Raw genomic sequence first — 6,206 nt, forward strand, 5'->3', positions numbered from 1 at the left:
TAATAAGCGTAGCGACATCGGTAAATATTACGTTTATTCTTGGTGAACCACGTTTGATCTATATCACCGACTACAGATGCTTAAGTCAATAAGAAGACTGCAAAATCGCACTTACTGCGTCTGCATACAAGTCGCCATTTTCAAGAGAACGACTGCACCGAGCACTGTTAATAAGTATTTCACTAACATGGCTTATGGGCCCCCGACTCGGAACGATAATACGCGATTTCCACAGATAAGTGTTTCTTCCTCGTATGTAATGACTGTTACGTATCTCTTCTCTAGTAAATTTGTATCATTAAGATTTATAAAGTAAACATACATTTGTTTTGGACAAGTTACTTTCTCGACTTCTCCTTGTTATTAACTGCCCAACTCACTTTAAATTCCGGGTACCTTAAATCATACTTTCAATTATTTAAAAGAGTTAAAATAAATGTAACTGTAGAAACATAGATCATCGACCAGTCTCTTTTTTTTTAAATAGTTATTTATTTATTCCATGAACCGGTTTTCGAACCTTTTCAGGCTCAGCTTCAGATGGTTTTCCGGAAGTTGCATATCTATTTCAGTTATAATGCTGGGTGTTGGCTCTGTGAGAAGAAGATAGAATATGTTTTAATGCATCGTCATAAGTATTGTTTATCAGTCAAATTATCAAAAATTTAATTTTGTACTTACTGCGAAGGTATGGGCGTCTTCTTTTGTTAGTATCCATCTGTCTGGTTCCACTGTGATGGCCAGCTGATGTCACATGAGATACTTTTACACAATATGTATGCATATACACTGGGATAGTATATAGCATGAGCTATATAATAGTTACTTGTTACAAAGATCTTGACAAAAAGATATCACATGGGCGTACTTTGCTCAGAGATATTATCGGTTTTTGTTTACATGTATTTAAGCCGATAGGATGCCCCCCCCCCCCCCCGAAAAAATTTATTGAAAGAACAAATTTCAAGTGGTATGCTGTCTTATTACTATTCGTAAATTAACGTATGATACAGACAACTTACGGACAAATTCTTTAATCAAGACATTTAACATGAATGACAAGGAATAAGATAATATAGATTTATAGTACTTGCAATGAATTTCAGCTGTTTGTATGGCCATGAATTTCATATTTAAATTTAGAAACGAGATAAAGACTTCAAATAAACTGCTGACTTATTTCTGTTCTTACATTAACATGATCTGGAATATTAGTAAAGGCCCACACACGATCTATCAGAGAAAGCCCAGCAGCTCTTGCTGGCCACAGGAGTACTTCAACACCTTGCAGACAATACACAGAGAACATGTCATGTTTCGACAAGCATTGTCCTGTTGAAAATAAGCATCAAGATACCCTTGCATGAAAGCTAACATACGAGGACACAGGATGTCCATGACATGCTGGTCGCCATCACAGATCTCACAAGTATTACCAGCCATGATTCCACACCATGACGCTGTGCCTCTCTAGAAGATTGAAAGAAGGTGACATAGCCCCAGGTCGACAGCGAACTCGTCAACTACGTGTCCCAGGATAGAGCAGAACAGCGATTCACAAAGTGCAATGTCGTCCACTACCAGTCAACGCTTCCCATTTACAGCACCTCCACACACACAGCCGACTGAGTTACAGTGTTGACGACAGCCTACACATGGGACGGTGATTCCCTAGTTCCACTGATGCTAGTCTCTGACCAGTGGTGGAGGATGAGACAGAATGTTGCAGGAAGTACATTACTTACTGTCAGATGGTAAATGCAGATGTGAAGGGGTTACAAGGTGCTCAGCGCACAGCATGGCGATCTTCCCTTGTTGAGGTCAGATGTGGTCAAGCAGAACATTGATGTTGAGTATGACTGCCCCCACGTATCAATGGTGTTTAAATCAGGCCACTGTCACATCCGAATGCCTTACAAATCTGAATACTGCAGAGTTAGACCACTCCACCAAATGGTGACCCCTTGGTGAGGATTGTTAGGACTCTGCCCAGTCTCACATGAGGACGTAATATTTCCGTGTCTTTCTTAATGATCACACAATACCTGACTCTGTGTGCACATCAACAAAACTAATACACTAGGGTGGTCGTTCATCAAATACAACGATTTACATACCCACAGATAGTGTGTAAATCTACACTGACATCTGATCATGACAACTAGTTGTTTCACTTTTTCGTCATGGAGCGTATATAAATAGAATGCAGAGAAAGAAAAAAACTGTAAGTAAATGTATAAACGTTGTAAGGTTCCTGAATAGGATGACGTATGGAAGATGTTAAAAGTAGAAGAAATGGTGACAATAAAATGCCAAAATAATACAAAAATTATGGTACGGTATTGTTTAGATGAACCAAGGATGATTCCAAACACTGTAGAGTGTGTTGCCTCAAAGATTGCATTGATGAAATAGTTGAATCCATTCATATGAATTTTGCTCACCCAAGTGTTAGAAAGTGTGTGTAGGAAGAAAGGAAATGTATAATTTTTCATAACATGGTGAAGAATGTGAATTATCACAAATCCAAAGAGTTAAAGCCAAATTTGAGGAACCTGAAGCAACGCTATCCAATACTGAAACAGTTTATAATGCCATAAAATGTTGAATTAGCGAAACTGAGCAAATGTGCTGCACATACTGCAGCTACAACGATAGTTCATATGGAAATATTGTATAAAAATGGGAAAGTAAAGAATAGTGTAGTTCCTAATTTAATAGGATTTACGCCTTACAAAGTTATGAAACGTCAGATATCTTAAGTTTCGTGGAAGAGATGTCTTTCTCTCCTATGACCGTACCCCCTGCAATGAATCCATGGACGTCCCAGTATTTACTCACTAGAAAAAGTTGCCTCCTACTGATACTGTATACTGTGGATATTTCCACCCTATTGAGCGTAGACTTTACGATGAAATCGGACGTGCCCGTGAAAACATCCGACTTTGTTTCACCTAGCCCCGTTACTCGTCTCCAGAAACTTCACAGTCAGACTCAGTTTCGATCTCTGTAGGCACAATATTTTCGTCGACAGCAATGAACACACCACCTCCAATAGTGTCCAGTCTGTCGTTTCGATAAACGTTCTATCACTCATTAAATATTTCGGAGCAGTCTAGTTTGGGTTTCAGCCATTTCTCGATTGCGAGAATAATTTGAGCACGATGTACTGGGTTAATGTATGTTCGTGTCCATCAGCATCACCATTCCTGGATTCTAACATCATAGCATCAGTGACATAACCACTCCCAGAATTCTGACGTCATCGCAACTGGACAGTTTAAACGGGGTCATGTCACTGCACTGTCGACTTGAACAGATCTGTTTGTTGTAAACATCGATCAGACAAAATATGTACTCAGAGCTATCTAGATCACGAATGGAAAGGCATGATAATGGAGGAGAGTATGACTATAGACAGGAGCTCTATTGTTCAACGAATAATAACATTGTCATAAAATCGCAAGAAGATGCGTTACCTTACTGAATCCGCTAACAAAACGTATTGTATTTGCTGGAGTTGTATCCGTTTTTTAAAATGCTGTAAATGCTGGAGCGAACTATAAGTATTCCTTTATCTACAATTATCATTTTGTGTGTGTATGACGCTATAATTATGGTAGTGTTATTATTACTGTGATAGGGGAGCTATTAATGGACCAGATATGGAAGTGTTCCACACGCCACAATAGCCAAAACAGTCTGCAGAGAAAAGGGGCATGGACGTGTCCTACACAACACCGCAGCAGCAGTCCACAAGTGTAAATACGACTCTGGAGGAGTATTGTTCCCTGCAGAAAGAGTAATTGTAAAATTGTCGCTATGTAAATAAAATTTGTCCTATGATTATTTTTTTTTTATTTTCAACCTAATCAATGACAGTACACACACTTGGAGTGTATACACTGCCGCAGTTGAATTGTGATGTTTCTATGTATGGCAGACCCTACCTGGTGACAGCAGTACAAAGCGTCAATACAAGCTGTATTCATATAGGTATGAAACGAGGGTTGCCTTGCCTTCACCTGCCTAGTTCTGGCAAGTTTTCAAGGTCACCCAACTATCCATCTCTCCCATCCGAAATATATGCACCTGTAACATTGAAAATAGGAATCTTCCTAGGATTTTCGGTGGGTTAGGGTGCATACCAGTTTATGTGACAATAGAATGTAATATCAGGGAACAGAATGCTTCATGTTTTTGATCCCGTGCGAGGTGGTTCCTATGTATTGGACACCGACGAACAGTACTTACAATGCGCTTCACTGTACTGCACTTTCATGCAATATCAATTAACAAATAACTTACTGAACAGCTGTTGTGGAGTGGTAACTTGCCAGAGTACCAACATATCGTTTCTACAGAGTATACAAGGACGGTTAATAGCCACAACCAATAACAGATTTAAACTCTCGTACTGTTATTGCAAAACAGGCCTGTAATGGGTGTAAGCACATTTAAATTCTTTTGCTAAGGAGCATAACATTTTCGATGTAATTTATGTCACCAATGTCTGCAACAAAACTGTCCAGGTTCTGTAGTAATAATTAAAAACCAAAGCTTTCATCAGCTGTTCCCATCTTACTCTGCAATAACTGATGTATGTTTAGCACATTCGAGGAATCGATGTTGACACTTTCTGCCACCAACTAAGACGGTGGCACTTTGGCAAGTCACCTTCACACCGCCGCTGTTCCATAAGTTATTCGTTAATTAACACTACATGGAAGTGGTTAACAAACAGTATAGAGGAGCACATTGTAAGTACTGCTTGTTGGTGTCTACAGTAAAGTGACAAAGATTATGGAATACCTCCTAATATCATGTCGGACGTCTTCCTTTAGCCCAGCATAGTGTAGCAACTCGACACTGCATGGTCTCAACAAGTCATTGGAAGGCCTTTGCAGAAATATTGAGCTGTGCTTCTCTATAGCCCTCCAAAACAGATAAAGTGTTGTCGGTGAAGAATTTTGTGCATGAAATGACCTCTCGATTACATCCCATAAATGTCTGATGGGATTCATGTCAAGCGATATGGATGGCCAGATCATTCGTTCGAATTGTGCAGAATATTCTTCAGACGAAACTTGAACAATTATGGCCAAGTGACAGGCCACATCATCATCCACATAAATTTCATCGTTGTTTGGGAACGTGAAGTCGATGAATATCCGCAAATGGTTTCCACATAGCTAAACATAACCAGAGGACCCAGTCGATTCCATGTAAACACAGCCCGCACAGATACCACCAGCTTGCACTGTGCCTTGTTGACAACTTAGGTCCATCATTTTCTGGGTCTGCACCATAATCTACCGTACCATCAGCTCTTACCAACTTAAATCGGGATTCAATCTGACCAGAGCTCGGTTTTTCTGTCGTACATTATCCAACCAATATGGTCACGAGCCCAGATATTACCATACCTTAGATGTGGAAAATAATTGATTTAAGACTCTGTTGTGTTCTTCAACAATGGAGTCATTTGTTGGTGACAATGAGAACTACACATTTTATAACAAACGAACAAATCAAGTTCACCACATAGCAGTAGTGCCCTCCTCTATTGGTAGGAGTAAAACCTGAAATAAAATCGTAGGACAAAGAACGACCTTTGCTTTTTTTTACAGTGCAGAGATCTGCTATATATATATATATATATATATATATATATATATATATATATATATATATATAAGGAAAGACAAATTACATCAGAAATTTATTAATAATTTACAAGAGGTGCTTGAAAGAGTGGCAACAAGCAGCGATACACGATTCACAGTGGCGGCACATGGATCGGCGTCCATTAGAAAACACGTCAGGCATATTGATCACATGTCCAGCAGCAGCAGACATGTGGACAACTAGATCTCCAACAGATGTGACAGGACTCTTATACACGAGGTTTCTCATATTGTTCCACCAGAAAAAATCCATGCCGGTTAAATTACGAGAACATGGAGGCCAGGCAACTTGGCGGGGACCACCCCGTCCCATCCACTGCTGGCCGTAGACAGCGTCCAGGTGATTCTTGACATTTCGGCTAAAGTGAGGTAGGTTTCCATTGTGCTGGAACCACATTCTCCTGTGGACAGCTAGAACATTACCCAGAAGTTCAGATAAGTCCTTGTGTAGGAAGGTGTTGTACACCGTCTGATCAAAAGTATCCGGACACCCGCAAAAACATACGTTTTTCATATTAG

The sequence above is a fragment of the Schistocerca piceifrons genome, chromosome 1, assembly GCF_021461385.2.
Source record: "Schistocerca piceifrons isolate TAMUIC-IGC-003096 chromosome 1, iqSchPice1.1, whole genome shotgun sequence".
Lineage (NCBI taxonomy): Eukaryota > Metazoa > Arthropoda > Insecta > Orthoptera > Acrididae > Schistocerca > Schistocerca piceifrons.